At 49.8% G+C, this 22,757-nt stretch overlaps 1 protein-coding gene and 1 non-coding gene across 5 annotated transcripts in view; one reads left to right on the top strand and one right to left on the bottom strand.

The window, feature by feature from the left end:
* SNX29 (sorting nexin 29) overlaps positions 1-22,757 on the top strand; it is a 497,129-nt gene that overhangs the window by 217,578 nt on the left and 256,794 nt on the right. The window lies entirely within an intron of this gene.
* Positions 17,645-17,751, bottom strand: LOC132689819 (U6 spliceosomal RNA). Its single transcript, XR_009615166.1, has one exon. It is a non-coding gene; the product is annotated as a U6 spliceosomal RNA (small nuclear RNA).

The following is a 22,757-nucleotide window of genomic DNA, read 5'->3' as shown; positions in this document are numbered from 1 at the left end:
TACATCGTTGCGTGGTTTGTGTTTTTTGCTAAGATTAGTAGGAAAATACACAGAACAAAATTCACCACAGTAACCATTTTTATGTGTGCGCTCGGGACGCGTTCAACACATTCGCACTGTTGTGCACCCCATCTTCAGAACTCTCTCTTTCTTGCAAACCCGAAACTCTAAACCCGTTCAACAATTCCCCATTCCTTCCCCACCACCTGGGTCTTTGCTGTGCTTTTCATTTATGTTTGTCACGCTGTTGAACGCCGCACCCGACATCCACGGCCAGTGGTCCTGCTCTGGGACGAGGCCTGTGACCAAGCCGTTTCAACGGAAGGGACTGTCCCTCCCTGGCTGTCATGGCACCTCCATTTATCAAGCGCTTGCTCCTCACTGGGGCGCGGGCCAAACCCTTGATGGCGGGCGCCTGGCACGAGCCTCGGCGTGGCACTTTGCTGTGTGTTCTCACTGCCCACATGGCGTGTGAAGGTGCGGCCCCTCCCAGGGCCTGAGCAGCTGACTCAGGGTCCCGTGGCTGGCAGGGGGCAGAGCCGGCGTGGACACCCAGGGCCACCCCGGAGCCGGCTCTGTACCCTGGCACCGGGACTGGCTTTGCTTTTGGTGGCTTCCCCTCGCTGCCCAGTCGCTGGTTCTTGGGCGGCTGTGGTGAACTTGTTCCCATCTCCTTTCTCAGCGTGTGACGTACGCATCCCCTCGAGGGGTACGTTATCGGGGCGTCTGCGTCAGACTTGAAGACCGGAGTGGACGGAGCAGTTGGGGCGAGTGGCCCGCCCTCTTCCCGTTGCCCCTTCCTCCCCCGTGGCCACCGCCTGCGTCCTTCCTGCTCCTCCCTCGCCCCTTCTCCTCACGTCACTGCTCTCTGACGCGCGTACGGAGGGCCCGCCGCAGACCAGGCCCGCTGCGGACCCGAGACACGGTCGCTGTCCTCAGAGCTGATGGACGAGAAGGGCAGGCAGACGAGTAGGGAGGTCACAGCACCACAGGCTGTGTCCCCTGAGGTGGCCCTGAGGAAAGGCCACGTGTGACCAGAAGGGTCCTTGGAGAAAGTGCCGTCTGCTTTGAGGGTGGAAGTGTGAGTAGTTGTCCGGGTGGAAGGAGGAGGGGTGAGATGCTGAGCACTTTGAAGAACCCGAATGGGCACAAGCGGGAGGCTAAGTGCAACTGACCAACCGATCTTTCTCTCGCCAAGACTTTTTCTTTTAATGTCGCAAGCAGGCAGAGCGCCAGACAAGCTGAATGGGGTCCCAGCTCTGTGTCCTCTTGGATTCCTCCCCGGTACCTCATGGATGAGCCCAGGGCCAGTGACGGTGCTCTAGGGCAGTCAGCACCGACTCGGGCTTCAGATCCGGGCCTGAACACAGGGCCCGTTCGGAATCCAGCCCGGGTACCTCCCAAAGGGTGAACGCTGTGGGGGCTCCTGGAGGTTGTACTCAAAGCAACCAAGGGCTGAGTGTCTCTACACAATGTTGCCATCTAATCTGTGAGCCTTGAACTCCTCTTCCTTCCATGAAAAATCTTTACTAACACCCATTATTCTCATTCACAAACCTTTGCTGGTGGTCAGGGATCAAGACGGTTGAAGTCTGCATCCTTCGTACTTGGCTGGCGATGTGTCGTAGAGTTACAGTAGGCATCTGGGTCCACGCAGGCCCGGAGGCAGGTAGACGCAGCGTGGAAGGTTGAAGTTCTTCTCCCGAGCTGTTGGAAGATTCGAGGAGCTGATGTAGGTTCTGACCACATCTCAGCAAAACCTGAAGAGGGGTTGTTCTTAGGTCGGAACTCGGCAGGCTTTCCTTGATCTGTTAGGAAAGCGTTGCCTCTCCAGCATCCGGCCCCGCCTGTGTTTACGTGGCTGTCCTCATCTGAGTTAAGCCTGTGGTAATACCCTGGAGCTGATGATGAGACCCTCGTGCCTTTTAACTAACACCAGTTAGACAGATGAAGTAGTTGAACTCTGTGTTTTGTACTTGGAAACCAGCCAGAATCCAGCCCTCTCCCCCAGCATCCTGGCCAGAGGCAGCGTCATGCATGGTGCGAAATCCCTCGCATACAGATGACTTCTTTGTCGTCCCACCCCTTGCTAACCATTAATTCTGGTGATGATTAATCTTTTCACCCTTACGTTATCTGACAAGCAATCTTGTTCAGCGCTCTGGAGACCTGAAAAGTGCTATGTGTGTTTAATGTTAATACACAGCCGCTCCGAGATGTACAGACTACATGGGAGTTGGGGCTGCCGTAACCCAGAGAGGCTCGAAAGTGTGGTGTGTGCTGGGAGAAAGCATGAATCACCTCTCTGCAGCAGGAGAATGTTCTCATGATTTTTTAATGGCTCTCCGAAATGAACATGCTCTATTAAGGTAAACTGTTTAAAAATTAAGGCTTTTGACATTCTGTGAGTTCAAAAGGGAGAGAGGGAGAGAGAGAAAAGAATCTGTAGACTGATGCATGGGATGCAGCTCTTGGGGCCGACAGGGATGGCCTGGAGCCTTGGGTCTCTGTTTCTTTGAGAAAAGGGCTTTGGTTTCCAGGGAAGCTCAGTGCCGTGGACTGAGCCTCCAGGTTTTGGGGATGTTTATTTAACACGGAGTCCCTTGGCCATCTGATGTTACGTGCGGGCAGCTGGGTCTGGCTCCCACCCTGGATTCCGAGCTGATTTGCATCTGTCTTTAGGAAGGAAATTTGGACTTCGCTGATGTTCATGACAGTTAGGATTATGGACCAGGAGTGTGGGGGGTTCCACACACAGGATGTAAACTACCCTTGGGAGCTTCTGTAAGAGCTAGCATCCGCCCACCGCCCCCATCCCTGCAGTGATCGTCAGTGCCATAAGGATGCAGAGGCCTGCAGAACACGGACGATACATACATATGACGTTTGTCGTATTCTAGGGTGATGTGTTTTTTTTTTTTTTTGCTCAGCTATCCCTGGAATCTTTGGGACTCGTCTTCGTAGCAGTTGAGGGCTGAAAGTCACACACACATGCACACACCCCAGCTCCATTCAGTCAACACCTCTCCAGTGTCCTTCTGTGTCAAGCTTCGGGAGCTGGTGCTCAATCTGATAAATCTGTGGGGACAAAAGAGCGCAAGTGCTCGAGATCCCCACTATTCAGAGTGAGGCCTCCGGGCCAGCAGGACCGGCATCAACTGGGAGCACACCACAAGTGCAGCTCCTCGGGCCTTACCCCAGCCCCATGCTCTTAGGATCGGTGCTCTGAGTAAAGATCTCCAGGTGAGTTGCCAGCATGTTACCGTGCGAGAAACACTACTGGAAGTTTCTGTAAATGGAGGACAGGTACGGAAACAGGTTGCTGTTACTCCTCCTGTTCCTGGAGCAGGCATCACTAATCACACTGGATATTTCTTCCCAGTGAGCCCTGTCTGCGCCTCACAGCTCTTCTCAGAGCAGTGTCCAGGCGGCTGCTTCCAGCTGCTCAGAGCAGGTCCGTGAGGTCGAGTTCAGCCTCTTCACTGCAGTCCACACTTCTCTCTTACTGGACAACAGCAGCATCCTGGTCCCCTGCTTCCCCTCTTTCCTCCTCCCCACAACCTAGAGTCCTCCTTGAAACATACAAAACCGCCCTGCCTAAAACCCTTTAGTGACCTGCCATTGCCAATAAAGTAAAACTGTGCCTGACCAGGCCCTGGTCACCTCCTAGCCCTGTCTTGGGTCTCCTCCCCCACTTGCCTGCTCATCACTGCCCCTCTGGCCTTGTTTGTATCTGTCTTCGGAGCACGCCCACTCGTTGTGCTGCAGAGCTGGGACATACCGAAGTCACTGTCTCCCTGGGTGACACTGCTGTCCGTGTGAGAAAGCCGAGGAGGGCAGAGTTTTGATCGGCCTGAGGCCACATGGCGGTCAGAGCCCCGGCAGGCTCGTCTCCAAGCCTGAGCTGCTTGTGGAAGTTAACCCCCTCCAGTGGCCACACCAGGGAGCCACAGCAGGTCCTTGAGTCTTCTTGTGCTTCGTGTATCCACACTGTCAAGAATGCTCCTCTCTGGGGACGCCTAGGTGGCTCAGTGGGTTAAGCGTCCGGCTTCGGCTCAGGTCATGATCTTGCCCCTCATCTGTCTCTGTGCTGACGGCTCGGAGCCTGGAGCCCGCTTCAGATTCTGTGTCTGTCTCTGTCTCTGCCCCTACCCCTCTCATGCTCACTCTCTCTCTCTGTCTCTGTCTCTCTCTCTCTCAAAAATAAATAAATAAACAAACAAATGCATAAATAAAGAGAATGTTGCTCTCTCCCCCTCTCTCTAACCAATGCCTTATGTGGCTGGCTCTTCTTTATCTGTTAGGGCTGGCTTTGGGCCTGTCACCTTCTCAGATAGGCCCTCTCTGGCTGTCGTCGTCAGGCAGCCCCCATCGTTCTGTCTCAGCATCCCAGTAGTTTGCTTCAGAGCCCTTGTCATAATTCACAATTGGTTTTTATATATCTATTGTTTGACTTGTTCTCAGTCTCTCTGCTTAGGGTCTAAGGTCCATGGTGGCAGGAATTCTGTTTGCGTTATTGGCCTCATACCCACAGCACCATCACAGTGCCTGGCACATTGTCAGTATTTAGTAAATGTAATGTGGGCTTAGGCATGAATGGATCATGGGAGTGGAGGACAGTCCTAGGCTTGGTTTGGACCCAGAACCGTGTCTAATGTGGTTTCCACATTATGTACACAATAAAGCCAAGAAACAGAGGTCTGACCTTCCTGAGGTCAAGTGGCTAATCTGTGTCAAGACAGACACAGATCCAGAGTGATTTTATTTCAATACTAGGATACTTTTTAAAGTTACCTACTCCCAGTGGGCCACATCAAATAGCCCCAAATACCCTATTCTTCTTACCCTTTTTTATCTTACTTCCTTTGAACAATGGTATCTTTTGAGACACTCAAATAACCTTTTCCTCAATCAAGTAAGATACTTTCTGTGTTGCACAGAGATCTCTTATCAGTGAATTACCTAGCATTTGAAGTAGGGGGTCTGCTTTTCTTGGGTGAACAGTCTCCATGGGGTGTGCCCTAAGCCAAATCCGAACGGGTGAATGGTGTTGCCTCTGACTTCTGTAGCTATCACTGTCTCTTGCTGAGATCTCCACCCGTAGCCCAGTCCTGTCTCCTACGAAGTCTGTTTGGACCCATAAGGGTAACTCATGTGAATTGCCTTGATTCTTTCTTGGACAGGGATCAGCAAATGTTTTATATAAAGGGCCAGTTAGTACACATTTTCAGCTTTGTTGGCCACACAAACCTCTATGAAAACTACTCACCGCTGCTGTTGGGGCACAGAAGCAACCCTAGACCTTCTAGAAATGTGTGGTCATAGTTGGATATCAATAAAACTTTATTTACAAAAACACTGTCAGCCCAGATTTCGCCTGAGTGCCATGGTTTGCAGACCCCTGTTCTGGGATGTCCAAATTAAAAATCGAAACCAAAGAACTTTAAAAGTTAGCTTTCATTTGTTCAAATTTGTTTGTAACGTACCTTGAAAGATGACTTCAAGGGTGCTGTTCTTTGGATGGGGAACTGGTTCTTAAACTTAAGAAACAGAGTTGCTTTTGGCTTCCTGTGTGGGCAAAGAGTCAAGCAGTGATTTATCACTTGCAAAAATAGTTTTGATTTTTCAAACAAATAATCGCATTCTCATGAGTAACCCACCTGCCAGTCCATCAGCAGTGTGAGGAAAGATTCATCCTTAAACATGGTAGCAGGATCGCATAATCCAACTAACCCACGTTGTTTAGTGATTAGCTCTGTTTTGGAAACTGGATTGCTTTGCAGATGGGTCCATCGTCCTTGCCCGAATGCTGGGAGGGCCCATTCAGCTTTCTTGGAAATGCCAACCTCCTATGAGATAGATTGGGGGGGAAAAAAACTGCACGTGGACCAATGTCAGCGTTTGTGTTTTTGACAAATGAACAGTCGGTAGGTGTTGAATGCCCCAAACGTTGATCTTTGAATTAGGTTGGAGAAAAATAGAAAGCCAAACCCAAAGTATTACTCCATCCCTTGGGAATGATTTGGGCTGTAAGTAACGTCAGCGGCTTTTAAGAATAAGGGTTGAGTTTTCCTTTGCAACAAGTCATTTAAAGGCTACACTGGCTGATGACAACACTCTTTAACCAGGTTGATTAAATAGGGTACAACGTTGACTCTCTTGGGCTCCAGAGCTTGGTCTTCTGCCACACTATGCCACTTAATTAGAGAAAATAAAACAGGACTTCCTTAGGAAGAGTTTTCCTCCTGCTAACACTTTGAAAAAGATATTGAACTCACACTGTGCATGCAGTTTTGAACCTTGCTTTTCTCTGTAATTGTCCATCTCAAGACTTTTTAAGTGTTTCATAGATTGTGTAACTCCCAACTCCTAACAACAGCATGTTATTAGATCTAGAGGATAGACCAGGGTTTATTTAGTCAGTTTCCTATTGTGTTAGACCTTTTTTTTTTTTAATGTTATTCTACTGAAAAATGCTGCAGAGAATGTCTTTTGTATACAGAATTTTCCCATGTTTCTAGTTACTTAGGAGGAGTGGTACCATAAATACAACTGCTGGGTGAAATGGCATGTTTTTTCTGGCTCCTGTGATGGATTGCCATGTTGCTCTTTGGCGATCTGTCCATTTGAAAGTGTCCCCAGAAACAGGTCTAGTTGGCCACTCTCTGCTGCATTAATGAATGGTTACCATTTAAACACCATCAGGCAGAAACCTAGCTGATTGTATTTGATTTGTATTTCCTGAGTTGCTATGGAGATGGAATACTTTTTTTTTTTTTTCTCTGTATTTATAAATTGAATTTCCTTTTGGTGAATTACCAGCTCATTTCCTTGGCATGTAGAAGAATTTTTCCTAGGGGTTATATGAGGGCTTGGCATCGGTAAAGATGCTGGCTGTGTGTTTTAACCAGCTGTGCCTCTTTTGTTAATTAACCCTATAGCACAATAGTAGCTGGCTCTGTTTTAGTCCGTTCCCCGTTCAAGTGTCTGGCATAGTTCTAACTTCTCCTCCCCTTCTGGAATGTCCTCGGTTTGGGTGTTCAGCAGTTGGCCTGGTGTAGGCACTCGGACGGTCAGGATTTTGGGAGCGAAAGCTTCAAGCCTTTGTTTGAAGGGACTTACAAAGGCTTATGGTCATTAAGGGGGGAACGGACGTGTAAAGCCCTGTTGAAATCCCCCTGCCGTCTTTCTCATGGTATAATTACTTCTGTAGTGGATGTGGTTTAAAACCTTGAATCCTGGGCTCACTTTTCCTTTGGTGAACGAAAGAACAGCTCTGGTTCGTAATCTCCCATTGAGCCTCACGGTGGGTGGCTGAGAGTGAAGGAAATCTGGCTACTGACCGGAGCGTCATTCTCCCTAAGCTACCAGGGTGCTGATCCCCAGTTGCCTTGTGAAACCCTTGACTGTAGGAACAAAGCAGGGGCTTGGAGCAGGAGGAGTGCGGATTGCCTGCTGCCGCGTAATGAGCGCTTGCTGCATGAGCCCTAGAGGCGTTGAGGGGAGAGGTTCCGGGATCAGGCTGGCTGCCAGCCGGGTCCAGGCCATGCCCGTTTTTGAGCTCTGTGCCTTGGGCAGGCCACTCTGCTGAGCTTTATCGCCCCGCTCTGCAGAGCGGGTATGGTTCACTGTTCCCTGAGAACTGTCCTTGGGAAGATGCGACGAGCTGAGCCAGTTCAAGCCGCGCCCTGCACTGCCTGGGGCGGACTCTGCTCTTGAGTTTTTCTCCTTGGTTCCCCGTCTCGCACGGAGGTGCCCAGAGTCCATGAAGTGAGTTCATGTCTACCACCTGTTTGATTCTCTCAGATAACTTGATGGGTTCTGGTGTTTTTAGCATGCAAATCGATATAGACCATCGTGTCCCTGAGTCCTTCCCTTCACTGCCCTGTCATGGCTCCTGATCTCCGCTGTCTTCAGCATAGGCCAGCCTGTGGTCTCTACAGCCCCCTCCCCACATCGACACACCTGTTCACCTTCTCTCTCTGCTCTAGCCCCCTGGACTGGTCTCTTCCTCCCGTTACAGGACCACACCACTTTGCCTCTCAGGGCGTTTGCACTGACCATAGTCTTTGCTTGAACCTCCCAGGAAATCAAAACCAGCCAACTCCTTCACCTTTCTGACTGGCCTGTAGGCCCCAGCCGACGGTACAAGGCCTGAGGGTCTGGGCAGTCAGAAGGCGCAGGGACAGATGATTTCTCCAGCACGTGGGTGGGTTGTTGGTGACCCTTAGCTGGATTGCAGTTGTGTTGTCATTTATGTAATTCTCTGCCCCAGTTCTGTCTTCCTCACTGGAAGCAGACACTCCTTCCCCTCCCTCCAGCCCCAGGCAACCACTAATCTACTTTCTGTCTCTATGGATTTGCTTTTTCTGGGCCTATCTTATGAATTGAATGGTATGATCTGTGTCTGTCTTCTTTGATTTAGCATCATGTTTTCAAGATTGATCCAAAATTATAGCACGTTTTAGTACTCTGTTCCTTTTTACGACTGAATAATATTCCACTGCATGGCTGTACGCCATTTTGTTTATCCATTCTTCCTTTGCAGACTCTGGTGCTGTGTTTGGCTGTGGTGAACAATGTTGCTCTGAATGTTCATGCACAAGTTGTTTTGTGGACATGTCATTTCTCTTGGGTGTGCCCTTAGGGGTGGTGTTGCTGGATCACATGGTAACTATTTCACTTGTCGAGGAATTGCCCCCCTGTCTTCCTAACTGCACCTCCCGCTAGCGGCAAATGAGGATTCCAGTTCTTCCCCGTCTCTGCCGGCTCGTGTTATCATCTGTCCCTCTTACTATAGATGTCCTGGTGGAAGTGAAATGCTGTCTCATTGTGGTTTTGACTTGCATTTTCGTGATGGCTAGTGACGTTGGTGATTTTTCACGTGCTTTCTGGCTATTTGTGTATTGTCTTTAGAGAGCTGTTCCTTCAAACCCTTGCCCTTTGGTTTTCAATTAGCTGTATTTTTTATCGGGTGTGTGTTATTTGTATATTCTGGACAGTAGACCCGTACCAGATGCATGATGTGCAAATATTTTCTCTCATTCTCGTTTCACTTTCTTGCTGGTATCCTTGAAGCTCACTGGTTTTTGATTTGGATGGAGTTCATTGATTCTTATTTTTGTGGTTGTTATTTGAGCCCTCTTATTTTTGGTGTCTTGCCTAATTGAGTTTGTTTTAACAATCAGTGTTGCAGTATTATGCCTCAGAATGATTCACTATTTGGAGAGTAAATACTCTGGCTCTGGCCCAATGATTTTGGGGTTCATTTGGGGAATTGTTCATTCCCCCTCTGGACTCACCACTGTGCTACGTGGACATACCTCTCGTGCCAGGGACTGACGCTATTTCGGGTACAGTGGTCTCCCTTCTGAGCAATGTAGCGGGCGCCGGGAACATACCTGTTGACCACATGACCGAATGATGCAATGCTTCCTCTGGGTCTCGATTCCTCATGTGGCATGTCTGTGTCCCTTCTTTGTTTCTCAGTTACTGTTGTTCTCCCCCCTCTCCCCGCCCCCGGTCTCTCTGAGTGTGTGCGTGCACATGTCTTTCTTTCATTCCTCCCCTTCCTCCTCTGTGTCTTCCTCTCTTTAGGTGCCCCTGGCTTCGTCTCTTTATTTCTCTCGAAGGTCTCTCTCCTGCCGTGCCTCTTTGTTCATTATTCCTTACCTTTTTCTTCCAGTTTACCCCATCAGATGGCTACAGCAGGTGACCGGAAGTGACCCTCTCTCTGCATTTCTTTCTTTCCTTCTTTCTTCTCTTTGGTTGTCTCTAGTGTTTAAGAAGTTTGGGGAACTTAGACACAAACTGTTGAATTCCTCGTCCCTGCTACGCCCCGGCTTGGCAGGAGGCGCTCCGGAACCAGCTGGCACAGTGCTCAGGTTTGCAGCTTGCCGTTTGCGAGCCTGTCCCCTAGGCCTCCGGTACTTAATTTGAGATTCAGTTACGAAGCCGCAGCGATGCCTTTGCACTTTCTGAGCTACATCTTTGGCATGTCGGGTGGGAGCAGCGCGGGCAAGTTTTCCCGTGTGTACCCCTGCCCGAGTTCGTTAGGAGCTTTATTATGGAAATGACTGCTTCTGCCTTTGCATTTTCCCGTGTTACTCTTCTGTATTGGTGTATTTTCACCTGTGCAATGTTGGGATATTCTTCAGGGTTCTTGCTTTCTGATTGAGTGGCAAGCCTCAAATTAACACACGGGAAAGGAATGGAAAAGCCTCTGGGTAAAACAGATTTGCACTCCACGCTTCTTTTATTGAAAGGAAGAGTAATCAGTGTTTGGAACAGAAAAACTTAAACATAATAGAGAGTGGGTGAAAACCTAGGTTGTAAATTTGATCTGGGTGTATATGTATATGTTTGGAGTATAGATTCTGATTTATGTTCCCAGTTCTTTTTGGCAGGGTATAGAAGCCTCAGGGAACTGAAGAGAAGCAGGTAAGGATTTGGAAATAAATAACAATTTAGGGGTTATTGGAAAAGTACAATTTTCTGTTTCCGTAGGACTTGCGTCTGCGCTGGGGGGGATAGGGAGGGATATGCGTGACTTAATAACTGATCTCTCTCTTGAATACAGCTACCTCTGGTCTCAGAGATAACTCAGAACTGCTTTACATATATATTTCCCAGTACTATAGGTTTTGATTTTACATCTCGGCTTTTTTCGCATCAATCCGACACAAATCTTGTTAAATAAATATCCATCAGGTGTGTTCCAGCAGTTACCGCTTGTCGTTGGTTTGTCCAAAAGACCGGACTGGAAAAAGAAAGGCAGTCGTTTCAGTTGGCGAGTATTGACTTTAAAAGTCTTCGTCTGAACGCGCGTCTGCATGAACAGGGCTGATGGTGATGCCTGCTGTCCATCCTCAGGTTAAGGAGCTTTCCTGGAGGCCCCATCTAACAACCGGGGCTTACAGCTTACTGGCTGGTGTCTCTTAGTGGCACTGCTCACGTGAGGGAGGTGTGACGTGATCTTCTGGCCTGGAGCACGGCCTTCCTGAATAAGGCTGGGCTTCTGCCATGACGGAAGAAGGAGGCACGCTGGCCTGCCCTGGCCGTAGAGGGGGTGCCGGCGGTAGCTAGCGTTCATCGGGCGACGCTGTGTACCCAGACGTACAGCGAGCACGTTAAGCGCGTGGCATGTGGGGAACCAGACGGAGCTGACGTCTGCCTCGGCATTTAGTGTGTGGTTGGCTAGCAGGCTCGATAATCGTTCAACCCCGTTTCCTGGGTTGTACCTAGCTCCCTGGACTCGAAGCTCCTTGAAGACTGGAGGATTCGCTTTTGTCCCTCAGAGCTTACCTAGCTTGGTGTTATGCACCCAGGAGCTAGCCAGCGAATGTGGACTTACTAAACCAAGGCTATTTGTACTGAAAAGTGTGTGTGTGTGTATTTTGATTGCCGAGAGCTGTACGTTTATTAGAATTTTAAAAGCAGGCACTAGAACAACGAAAGGAAAAAAACTGCTTTTAATCTCATCACTAGTTTAGAGCCACTGTTCACATTTTCAAAGTGCTTATTTTCAGTCTTTTATCTTTGTGTGTCTGTGTGAAACAAATTTGGGGCATTCTATGTATATCATTTTGAATTCTCTCACTTCACTTGGGATTACATCATGAGCATTTTTACATGTCGTTAAATGTTTTTCCTTAGCAGTCTGTGTGGCCACATCACGGCTCCTCCTTGCTACGGCCTGGAATTGGAGTTGTTTTTTATTGTTACGCTGACCATCGTCTGTTTCTGTATCTGTGTCTCTGTATCTGTATCTATCCACATGCACACATACACACATATGTATATGTATATACGTATACACACATACATTTATACATACATTTATACATTATACATTTATATATACATGTATATACACATACATTTGTAATAATTTTTTAAGAGCACGAGAAGGGGGAGAGGGGCAGAGAGGGAGAGTCTTAAGGAGGCTCCGCCTGCAGTGCACAGCCTGACGTGGTGTTCAGTCCCACGACCTTGGGATTGCGACTTGAGCCGAAACCGAGAGTTGGACGCTGAACCGACTCGGCCACCCAGGCGCCCCGTATGGCGACCATCTTTCTGTGCACGTTTTCATATGTGACTCCAATGATTTCTCTAGGGTCAGCTCCTACAAAGCGGGTCCCTGGGCCGTTCAAGGCCCTTGACAGAGAAGGCCAGCACTTTCCCGGCAAGAGCGCATCGACGTGGGCCTCGCGTGCTCGCCTGCTCTGCTTTCCTCTCTCCCACATGGGGTGTTAACATTTTCACTTTGCTGATCGGATGACACGTCTTGGGTGTCTGTGGCGATGGGATTTTTCCCAAGTGTTAACCGTTTGTGGTTGTTTTTCTTGGTGTGAAGAGTCCGTTTATTGCTGGTCTTCATTGTTTTTTTCTTACCACATCTTTAGGCTTTTCTCTTTATAATTTGGTTGTGCTTCATATTTATAAGAATTGTGGTAACACGTGGCCACTTTGGTGGCAAATACTTGTTTTCCCTTCATTTTTCTGTGTCATGTGTTTTTTTTAATGTTTATTTATTTTTGAAGGAGAGAGAGACAGAGTGTGAGTGGGGGAGGGGCAGAGAGAGAGGGAGACACAGAATCCGAAGCAGGCTCCAGGCTCTGAGCTGTCAGTGCAGAGCCTGACACGGGGCTCGAACTCATAAACCGTGAGATCATGACCTGTGCCAAAGTCGGATGGTCAACCGAATGAGCCACCCAGGCGCCCATCTGTGTCATGTGTTTTGACCTATATAACATTTAAAATTTTTCACCTGATCACATTGGTGGACTTTTCTTTCTGATTTTGTCTGTTGATTTGGAAAGTTGTTACAGCTCCTGAGAACTAGTGTTTACTTCTTGGACTTACTTAAAATTTTTAAGTCTCTGCAATACATTGGGAGTTTATTTTAGTGTTAGAAGTAGAGAGAGGTTCTGACTTGGCCCCTGTTGTCTCCCTCCAGCTCGCTAATTAAGCAGTTACTTCGTTCTGCGCTGTTCGCTAACACTTGGTCTCCCTCGGTTTGTGATGCTTCCTTTCTGTCTTTGTCATAACTTAAAAAAAAAACAACATTCTAGGGTCTGTGTCTGGTATCTTTTGTTGCTTTGAATCTGTTGGTGGACTCTTGAGGCCATACCGTAGCATGTTAATATAGTCTTGTAGTATGTGTGTGGTGGGAACAAGTTCCTGTTCAGTGTTCTTTTAAAAAGAACCTTTTATTTGCTCCTTGTCAAGATAAGCTTTAAAATTTGGTCAGATTAAAAAAATAATGAGGATTCCAGTTGTGATCTCATAACATGCCTAGGTGGCTTTTAAGAGGATTAATGATTATTGATTAAAATTCTTGCCTGGGCTTGGCCTGGTGGTCCTGTAGAAGTCATTGTTGTGGAGTCGGGGAAGTTGACTTTGTATTAAGGCAAGAAACCCTAAAAATTACTAATACTATTTTATATTAAGAGGGAATTTATTGATGACTTAGGTAACAAGTTTTCTGGCTTTAGGCACTGCTTGGTCAAGGACTGGCTATTATTAGGGCCTAATTTGTGTGTGCTTGTATGGCTATTTGTAAGTCTTTGTTTCTCTCCTTGTTTGCCTCCATCTCTCTCTCTCTCTCTCTCTCTCTCTCTCTCTCTCTGTCTCTCTCTCTCTCTGTCTCTCTCTGTCTCTCTCTGTCTCTGTCTCTGTCTCAGCGTTTCCCTGCTTCTGCTCCACGTTGGCTCCATCATCAGACAGGCCAGGCTCCCCTCCTGAATATAAGATGATTGCAGCAGTTCTGGGACCTGGGCCCTTTTTAGTTCACGTCCAGTGTGGCCTAGGGGGAGAGCCCCTGGGTCGGCATCGCACGGCTGTGCACAAGTTTCCTGGAGCTGCTCTGACCCGAGCGTGCGCGTCTTGGAACCAGCACTTGGCCGGGAGACCGCACGCCTTGGTTGGCCCAGCCCCGTTTGCGTGCCAGCCTTGGCCCAGAGCCGGAGTCAGGCCCTGGGTGGAATCCGTGGTGAGGGAAGGTTGGGGAGAACTGGCCTTCCAGACAAAAGTTGGGTGTTCTTTCCCCAGAAGTTGAGGAAATGGGGTCTGTGCTTCTAGTACGTAGCACCTGCCCATGACAGTCTCTTGCGAGCAGCGCAGTGCTCTCCAGCAGCGTGCTTCGAGAGAGCCCAGGGCAGGCAGGTGCCTGTCGGAGGAAGCCAGCAGCACCCTGATGTTTCAGGACAGGGTGTTCCTCTTGGTCCCGACCTCAAATCCGATGAGCCGTCCTCTGGTCTTCTCTCTGGAAAGCAGCTGCCTCTCCCTCATCCCTGGTTAGAGGGGCCCTGGGCCGCTGAGTTTCACAAAGAAGGGCATCGATCCCAGAGTTGACCTACGTCTGCCTTGGCTGTCTTCCGTTACGGGTAGAGAATCCAAATCTTGCCAATTTCTTCCAGCTCTCCCGACGGCTGATTTCACGTAAGGGTCAAGCAGAGCCGAGCAGGGTGCTGCTGGTCGGTCCGCATGAAATCCCGTCAGGACCTCTGAGGTTAAGGGTGCACGAGGCAGGAAGAGGAACAGAGGCTTCGAGGAGGCCGGTCAGTATCAGCTGAAGCACGAGGTTCAGTGGAAACAGGCCCCGCTGTCAAAACGCAGAGTTAACTTTTACGATTTTTTCCCTGTCATTCGTGTTTCTCCAGCACCTGATTCCACAACCTGGGGTAGCATTTTGTGTTCCCGAGAGAGGGTTGGCCGGGCCTCTCAGTAAGCGGCTCTGTAGTCGAGTCACTGCTGGGCTCAAGAGACGCCTCTTGTCTGTTCAAGGATGCTGATGGCCTGTTTGGACCTTTGTTCTGGCCCAGACACCCCTGGGCATTTAATTGGGTTAAACAGATGTTCGGTTGGGTTTCGGGTCCGTTTAGAAAACTCTGAGGGCGTTGATGGCGGGGTCGGCTCTGTCCTCACGGATGTGGGCGGGATCACCAGCCCCCGGAAGCCCTGCTCGTTACTGTTACCGTGCGCGGACGGCATTCCGTGAGTCACGTGGGTGACGTCGGAGGATCCCTGTTGAGACTTTGCACCCAGTGTCACAGGGTCCCTTGTGGCTCTTGCAGGGCTTGGGTTCTCACCAGGGTGGACAGTGGGAACCCCCAGTAGTTGGAATTATTCTGGGAAATCCCCTGGGAAGGTATCATTTTGTGGGTGTTGGTGCTTCCGGCAGCGGAACGGATGGTTGATTCTGAAGTCAAAGCCCACACGCGGTGGCTGGCGGGCACTTAAGAGCTAGGTCGTTCCGGCACCCACACTCTCACACAGTGTCAAGCCCTACAACCTCTCATTGAGTAGGAGCCTCCTAGCAGTGGGGGCACATGGCCGCCAACACTCCGGGGGAGCAGCAGGCCACGCATCTCTTGTGCACACGTCCTGGTGCCCAGGCGCGACGAGCGGAAACGTGGGGTGGCACCCGGTAGTGGTGTTCCTTTCTCCTTTCTCTCTCGGTGCGGGTCTGGTGTATCATGTACACAGCGGTGCGTGCACCTAGCTGCACGTGCACGAACTGTGCATTCGATGTCACTCTGGGACACGTGCTGCACGTAACCACAGCCCAGTCCCCTCACCTAGGTGGTCACGCAGCTGGTAGAGCTAGTGCTGGGGGCAGGGTTCCCGTGTGGCCCCACCGATCCCCAAGCCCCAGCCTTCTCCCGCTCTGCCGCCTGGCTCTTGGCGTCTCTCCCGTGCCTGGCGTCTCCTTTGCAGACAGATAACTCCGATGCCTTGTGATGAGTTGATGAATGAGTAACTGAGAATACATGGGCTGAGGGTCTCACAGGATGGGAGGTCGCTGGGTAACCTGACTATGATCCTGGAGGCTACTCTTGCCCCCTCAGGGTGATCAAGTGGGTCTAGCTCTGAGGGTGGAAGAAGATTCTGTTTTTTCCTTCATACAATCACATAAGTCACACGCGCTAAACAGTTTCTTGTGCCTCCTAGAAACAAAAATCTTCCTCTCAGTACTGATTGGGACAGTATTGTGTAAATGAAAGATGGTTTTACCATTTTTGAGAACCCGTCCCCCGTCTCTGAGAATTGGCTGCGGCTGGAGGGAACGATGCGGGCGCGCTCGCACGGGAGGGTGGCTGGTTCATGTGCAAACACAGATGCACGTAGCTCCAGGAGCCACATTTCTCACCATTTGTTACTGTTACTTAATTGGAAGCGACAGTTTTGTGTTCCCAAAAGAACAGTCACGTTTCTCCTTCCAGATTTGTTGTGGCAATTTACTAGTGGATCTAATTATAATGTTTGGTGGGGCCTCGGGTGGAGGGCCCACCTAAGTGGTAATCACACATTTTTCTTATGATATAGAGCACTGGATTTTTCCCGCCTGTGTAAAAATTGCTTCTAAATGGTAAAGCTAAATTGAAAAATGTTGCCCTTTTTTGGTGGATCCTTTATGTGATGGTTGAGAGCTTTGGCCATGGAATCGGTCAGTCTAAGGCCGAATCCTGGCACTCTTCCTTACTCACTGCATGCCCTTGGCTGGGATGTGATGTGACCCAGCCTCAGTTTTACCACCTGTCAAATGGTGAGATAAGAGGAGCTCCTCAGAAGGTTGATAGGCACTTCCTTGTCTGTGACGGACTGTGACCGTGCTGTCAATCCCTGACTAGTGTGGTGCCCGTCTCCCAATATGTGTGACTACTATCTTTTTTTTTTTTTTTGATGATTGCAAAAAGATGGTTTTTTTATTGTTGATAATCTTACTATTCTTTTTTATCATTAAAATTAAAAAAATTATTTAATTTACATCCAAATTAGTTTATAGTGCAACAGTGATTTCAGAGGTAGAGTCCTTAATGCTCCTTACCCATTTAGCCCACCCCCCTTCCCACAACCCCTCCAGTAACCCTCTGTTTGTTCTCCATATTTAAGAGTTTGTTGTGCTTTGTCCCCTCCCAATTTTTATATTATTTTTGCTTCCCTTCCCTTGTGTTCATCTGTTCTGTCTCTTAAAGTCCATATGAATGAAGTCATGATATTTGTCTTTCTCTGACTGAGTAATTTCACTTAGCATAATACCCTCCAGTTCCATCCACATAGCTGCAAATGGCAAGATTTCATTCTTTTTGATTTCCAAGTAATACTCCATTGTATATATATCCCACATCTTCTTTATCCACTCATCTATTAGTGGACATTTGGGCTCTTTCCATACTTTGGTTATTATCAATAGCACTGCTGTAAACATGGGGGTGCATGTGCCCCTTCAAAACAGCACACCTGTATCTCTTGGATAAATACCAAGTAGTGCTGGGTCGTAGGGTAGTTCTGTTTTTAATTTTTTGAGGAACCTCCACACTGTTTTCCAGAGTGGCTGCACCAGTTTGCATTCCCACCAGCATTACAAGAGATCCTCATTTCTCCGCACCCTCACCAACATCTATTGTTGCCTGAGTTGTTAATGTTAGCCATTCTGATGGGTGTGGGGTGGTATCTCATTGTGGTTTTGATTTTATTTCCCGGATGATGAGTGACGTGGAACATTTTTTCGTGTGTCAGTTGGCCATCTGGATGTCTTCTTTGGAGAAGTGTCTAGTCATGTCTTCTGCCCATTTGTTTGCTGGATTATTTGTTTTAGGGTGTTGAGTTGAATAAGTTCTCTGTGGATTTTGGATCCTCAGAAAAATACGGAAGCTTTGCGAATCTGCCTGTCATCTTTGCGCGGGGGCCATGCCAATCTTCTCTGTATCGTTCCAGTCTTAGTCCATGGGCTGCCGAAGTGAGCACTACTTGTGACTATGTTATGATGACTTTGTCTTAATTCTTTCCATCTGCTTGTGTTTTGAAGGACAGTGTCCACTTCTTAGGTGTTTGCCCTGGCACAGGCAATGCGGACTTTTCCTAGGTACTTAAGGGAAATTTCTCTTCCACATGGTTAAAAGTATAGTGCTTAAAGACATTTAATTTTGCTTTTATTTTTTTCCTGCCAAACTGAAACCAGTGGTTGATGGTTAGCTTATAACCCTTGCATCTCTCCTGACTGATGATGACGGAGACCTTGGTCAATGAATTCTGAAATAAAAGTTGTTTCCTGCAGAAGCAGCTTCTGTTTCTTTTATGGGAAACAGTGAGTTAGCTGCTCTGGGGGCAGGCTGGTTTGGTGGTGGATGGTGTGTTCTAGAGAGATGAGTTGGTTGGGGGAGGGCACAGCGCTAGTCATTTCCTTAAGGTTCCCCTTTCTCATCTGTGAAATAAGGATCTTACTCACAATGTTCACTCTGTAGAGTTTTTGTGAAACTTCAGGGAGCCCACAAAAGATAAGGAACACAGTGCCTGGCACATAGAGAGCACTCCATAGATGTTAGCTGTTGTGTTTTTATTTCTGTTCTTACTTTCCTTGCAAAGTTCTGAGGATGACTGAGAGAGGCACCCCACGTGTTGATCTTGTCATCTTGTTCCTTGGAGTTGGTAATTCGGACTGCTGCAGGTTAACACTGAAAAAAGTTTGGTGTGAAGTCAGGTGGCTCCTGGTTTTGGAGAAGCGCGCAGCTCTTGAGGTCTCCAAGGACGTGGAGCTGGCAGACGTTGTGACGTATGACCTTGGATGGTGTGAGGAAGGGACAGGATGCTGGTGGAGACAACTGATCATCCTTAGAGCTAGTCCCTCCTCCGTTTTGGGGGGGGTCACAGCTTGGGGGTCTTTGGATCAAAAACAGCGCTAAGTTGAGTTCTAGAGTCAAAGAGGAACCTTTCAGTATCAGCAGTACAGAAGGGCCAGTTTGTGATGTGCTGGGACCAATGACCCCGGCCCACCGTGGTCACCGTCAAAGACCAGAGCTGTGACACATCTACTCAGGTTTGCGGACTGGGGTGTGGGTCAGGTCTAGCTCCGGTGAGGAGGAGCTGGAGCTCAGACCTGAAAGAGGAAGGCATTCCCCTTCCACATCAGGTTTATCTCGTTGCCTCGCAGGGGGAGAAAGTCCAAAGCAGGAGGAGGAACAGGTGGCAGAAAAACCGAGGAGAGGCCGGTATTGTCAGGGCTCAGGGTGAAGGAATGGGGGGTGGCCCAGAGCACCCCAGGCCTCACAGGTTCCAGGAAAGGATTTGGTCTTTGCTTTAAGAAGAATGGAGTGTCTTTCAAGAGTCCTAAACAGGGATCAAATTGGCCTTTTGGACTTATTACATTGTCCAACTGTGGAGAGAGAATTGGTGACGGCCAAGGTCTGTGCCACTTGAGCTGTTGGCCCCTGCAGCTTTCAGCAAGCCAGGTGCAGTAGTTGGAAGCTGGGGCGAGGACGATGGGAATTAAGGGAAGATGCAAGCATTTGGCCGAGGAAACGGACACGACCAGGGCTCCGTGTCTTATGTTTTTAGATTGAACCCTTTCCTTTCAGACTATATTCTTGGTTCAGTCTTTCTGCCTCTGCTTCAGTTCCCTATGGCTCACACGGTCTCTTTCCTCCTGCTTTTCCCTGAAAACGATTCTTTGGGTAAAAATAAATACCTTCCCGCTTAGAGCAGCTCCTCTTCCAGATGAAGCGAATAAGTGAGTGACTGAAATGAGCAGTGACTCGTAACGAGGAAGGCGCCCGTGGTCCGTGATTGACACAGGTGCAGCTTTTCCTCCCGGAGAGACGTCGGTTCAGTGTTCCATTTACAAAACGCGCAGCAGGACCCACATTCCATAGTGGCTTTACCCAGCAGAGCATTACAATATTGTTTATTTTCAGGCTCAGTGAAGGCTGAAAAAGTCCCCCTTTCAGGCGGTCTCCAGGCTAGGTTTGCTTGTCTTTCGATTGGGTTCCTTAGGTGGCATGCTTGGGAGGTACCATTAGTGTGTGTCTTCAAAAAGAAAACCACCTGTGACGGCGGCCACGTGTGTTTCGTGTTCCAGCTTTGCCGTTGTGCAAGAGTGACGCTCTCATTTTCGTCTCCGAGAAAGGTAGACAAAGGTGAGACCCACAGCTCTGAGCCCACCTGCCTCCCCAGTTGAGAGAGGTCGTCGGCACGTGCTGGGATTGTCGCGGCAGCCTCTGCTGGTGGCCCTGCTCCCACCGTGGCTGCGCCTTCCCTGCTGTGAGTCTCTGCTGCTGCCATGGGGGGCCCTGGAAAATAGAAGTTGGGTCATGTCCCCTCTAGCCTCTCGGGCTTCCTTTCATACCTTCCCCCTCACAGCCCCACGTAGTCTGGCCCTTCCCTCTTCTCCGTTTTCCTTCCGCCGTCCTGCCCCGGACACCTCTGCTCCTTCCCCTCTGGCATGTTGCAGTCTCCAGACTCTTGCTGCCTCTTTGGCCTGGTATGTTCCACTTCCAGATCTTTATATGCCCTTCTCCCTTTCTCCCCAAGGTCTTCAGCTAAATACCACTTTAGCGAGAGACTGTTCTTTGTGTAACAGCACCCCTAACCTAGCTTCAGTTTTCTGTGTAGCTCTTTGCACTGTTTGACATAAAAACTGGTTTGTTGGCTTCCCTGGCTACCCCCCACTAGTGTCAGCTCTAGAGAACGGGGGCTTTTCCCTCTCCTCTGCCGAATCCTGGACCCAGAAAGTGACAGGTGCACGGTTGGGCTGTGTGAGCGTAGCCGAACGAGTAAGGACTTGAGAAGTACCCCACTGGGTCTGCGTGGTCGTGTCTGGGAAAGCGAGGCCGTGCTTCTCTTACCTGTTTTTGCTTAACAAATCACCCTAGAAGTTAGTGGCTTAAAACAGCCACTGTTGCATTTGCTCACATTTGTGTGAGGCAGAGATTCGGTGGACACAGCCGGGATGCTCATCTCTGCTCTGTGTCACCTGAGGCCTCAGCTCCAGTGGCCCGGAGGACCGGGTGGGGGGGGGGGGGCGCCGGGCCAGCTGTGGCTGGTGCATCTGCACCCGCGTTCTGGCTGGCGGCCACGTCCCTTGGTCCTCCTTCACCCGAAGTGTCCACGCGCCCTGCTCGGCCTTAGGCGTTCCTGGTCGTCTCAGGGCTCTCGGGAGTGTTCCTGCCGGACGTGGCAGCCTCTGCTTGTGTCACACCTGCTGGCCAGAGCGAGTGTCACAGCCAAGTCCAGGTCAGTGAGGGCAGTGCCTGCACAAGCACAGGGACACCAGGAGGTGTGGTCCAGGTGGGGCCGCTGTACAGAGTCTGGCAGGGTGTGATGCGGAGCTGAAGGGACAGATCTAGAACCGCCTGCTGGGTTTGTACCTTGAGTTCACGACTCTCCAGTGGTGGGCTTGAGCTAAGTGCCCTGATTTTTCTGTGCCTGTTTTTCTCACGGGTAAAATGGGGCAGAGGCTACTTGGTAGGCTTGTTGCTGAGAGTGGTGGGAATATGTGTAAAAGCTCTGAGGATGCCTCCTGGCCCGTAGTAAGCACGGTGTCAGCCAGTGGGTGACTGGCACCCATCCGTGTGCTGAACCATCCTGCCCTGCATTTCCGCTCTCGTTTCTTTGCCTTCTATTTCACCTGCCAGATGTTGCTTAAGCACCTGCTGGGTGCCAGCCCTGTGCCTGGGCTCTGGGATACAGGAGGTCCCTCGTGGGGCTTGCGGGAGGCTGGGGAGGGCATGTGGGGAGGTCAAGAAGCCTTCTCAAAGTGTGTCGTGGGCCGGGTTGGAGGGCTCGGGGAGCCCAGAGTGCACGCCCTCACCTGGGCTGGGGCAGGGCCGGGCCGAGAAGACTTCCTGTGGAGAATCTCATAAGACAATCCCTGAAGGATAAGCTGGGCTTCGGTGGGCAGAAGTTTCCAGGTAGGAAAGGGCACATGGAAGGGCATGTGCAAAGGCCCAGAGGAGGATGAGGAAGCATGGTCGATAGAGGGACTGAAAAGTTAGGGGCAGGAAGGGCCGGGCACAGTCCCCCAGACACGGACCTGCAGTTTGTTACTTCTTAGGGTTTTTAATGCCTGAAGTTTGTGATGCAGAAGCCATTAACTTAATATTTTTAGTTTTTACTTTACTTTTTTTTTAAGTTTCTTTATTTATTTTGAAGAGAGAGTGAGAGCAGTTGAGGGGCAGAGAGAGAGGAGGGAGGATCTCAAGCAAGCTCCGTGCTGTCAGCGCAGAGCCCAGTGTGGGGCTCAGACCCACAGACCGTGAGATCATGACCTCAGCCGAAGTCAAGAGGTGGACGCTCAACCGACCGAGACACCAACTAGTATTTAGTCGGTGCCCCAACTAAATATTTTTAAAGAAAATCGCCGCACTCCTCCAGACCCCCTTGTCACAAATGATCCATAAGGACTTCCAGAAACAGAATTAAATGACAGAGAAGACTGTTCGCGAGCCCCATCCTCAAACCTCAGAGTGACAGATTTAAAGGAAGGCTTTTTACCCCTCCTTCCACCCACGCCTACCGGGTCCCAAAGCATATGAACTTCCTGTCTGTAAGCCGGAAAACTGGGAGGTCCTGCTTGAGAAATTCTGGGTTGGGGTTCCCCCTTGGTGACCTCATCCAGTGTCCTCTGAAAGTATGAGACCTCCTTGGTCTGCCTCACCACCCACTGGCTCCTCGATTTCTCGGGAATCCGGTCTTGCCCTCTCCAAAACGGGGGGCTGTATGAACTTGATAGGCTGGAGAAGAGAATTAAATTGGGTGCTGTAATCACACTCTCTTGCATGCTTATTACCTCTCCGTGAACATGGGCTCAGCCCTGGAGGAACCCGTGCCCTGGGTTTCTCGCCCCTGTCCCGACACCTGCCTCGTAACCTCCTCCTGGTGCTGGCGGCCTCCCCTCAGTCCTCGGGCGTCTCTGGGAAAGCTCCCTGCGTCCCCTGGTCACACCTCTGAGAGGCAGCAGCTGCCTGAGGGGCCCCGGG

The sequence above is a fragment of the Panthera onca genome, chromosome E3 (genome assembly GCF_046562875.1).
Source record: "Panthera onca isolate mPanOnc1 chromosome E3, mPanOnc1 haplotype 2, whole genome shotgun sequence".
NCBI lineage: Eukaryota > Metazoa > Chordata > Mammalia > Carnivora > Felidae > Panthera > Panthera onca.
Note: the sequence above shows the minus strand (reverse complement) of the source record. Positions and strands in the feature narration are given on the sequence as shown.